Genomic DNA, 1,750 nt, shown 5'->3' with positions numbered 1-1,750 from the left:
TCACCCTCAAAGGAAGTTAGGGTAGGATTTCAAACAGGGTAGGAACAAGGAGGGAGGAGCTGATATAGAGACCACCAGTGGATGCTGCATATGGACTTTTTCCTCAAGGCTTGTTCAGCCTGCTTTTTTTTTCTTTCTTTTCTTTTGTTTGGTATTTCAAGATAGTTTTGCCTGTGTGGCCCTGGCTATCCTAGAACTTTCTCTGTAGACCAAGCTGTCCTAAAACTCAGAGATCCTAATGCCTCAGATATTGTACCTTCTCAATACTAAGATTTAAAACATGGGCCAATTCTACCTGGCTCATCTTGTTTTCTTACAAAACATAGGACCGCCAGCGCAGGTGTGGTATAACTCAGAATGGGCTCAGCCCTCTCTCATCAATCACTAATTAAGAAAATGCCCTTCACCTTGTGTCAGCTTGATATGAAAGTATTCAGCACAGAGGATATAAAAGCTGGTGGAGCAAAGGCAGAGCCAGGCGGATCTCTATGAATTTGTGGCCATCCGAGTGTGCAAAGCAAGTTCCAGGCCAGCCCAGAGCTGGTATAAAGAGAAACCCCATCTGGAACACCTTACAAAAGAAAGAGGGTCTACAAGGAACCTCGATGGAGAAGACACGTACCTGCCAGGCCCTTGGAATAAGACTTCAGTTTCCAGTAGTGAACTCGACAAGTTGGGAGAACCTGCTGCTATCCAGAGTGAGTGGCCACTAAATCTCCTATGGAGATGGTGAGGTTAAGGTGGGATAACATGGCCTTTCCTGCCTCAGGGGCCTTCACTCCCTGGTTAGATATAGAGGGAACTAGGGGACCGAGAGAGGACCTGGGACTTGTAAAATTCTGAGTATGGTTCCTTCCCACAGCTAGCCTCCAGGTTTCCAAAGACCTCAAGAGCCTGAAAGTAACCCAGACCCAATAGCACCCACAGAGACCCAATGCAATCATGCCTCTGGGTGCATCCAGGCCCTACAAGAAAGCTATGTCCTCTAGTGCACTCAGCCATACCAACACAGCCAAATCTTGGGATGTATCCAGGTCCCCCATAGTGGCTTGATCTCCAATCATTGGGAACCAGTAAAATGAAGGCAGGTCTTCTACCATCCTCAGGTCCTCAAGAGAGCCCTGCTGGCCATAGTTTCCCAGGTTCTCTATTTTCCTTCAAACTCTCAGTGGCTGTAGGTTTTCCCAAATTGCTCTGAAGTGCCTGCACAGGGAATGCTTCATGTATGCACAAAGGATTTGGGAGCCTGGGTAGCAGATCATTTAGGTCTTTCTCTTGTCCCTCTCTTCCTAAGAGGGAATAGCCACTATTCCATCAGCTCCCTGTCTCTAAACCCTGCAGAGTTAACCATAATCTGCACACCCAGTGCTGCTATGCTGCTTTGGGCAGCTAAGGACAGTTATGAAGTTGTGAAATATTTGCATCCAAGGCTGGAGCGCACATTCTATTCAATTCAGGTACACCCTGGGTCTATGCAACAGCTCCATGGGATCTCATGGGCAAAGTTAACAGTTCTCCCAGTGAAATCTGCTGAATTTCTACTGAAGTTTTCTTGTTCCCAGGTATGTCAGCACACACTCATCCTCTCCTCATCTCTCCTCTTTGACATCAGGATTCCTAGAACTACCTGCATGTGTGTGTGTGGGCGGTGAACAGGTGTCAGGCAGAGCCATTCCTTCTATTCATCTTCTAGACCTTGTAGGCTAGGCTGGGCATAAAAGTCTTTCTCTGACCTCTTTTTCTCATTCTT

This window comes from Cricetulus griseus, unplaced genomic scaffold (assembly GCF_003668045.3).
Source record: "Cricetulus griseus strain 17A/GY unplaced genomic scaffold, alternate assembly CriGri-PICRH-1.0 unplaced_scaffold_46, whole genome shotgun sequence".
Lineage (NCBI taxonomy): Eukaryota > Metazoa > Chordata > Mammalia > Rodentia > Cricetidae > Cricetulus > Cricetulus griseus.
Note: the sequence above shows the minus strand (reverse complement) of the source record.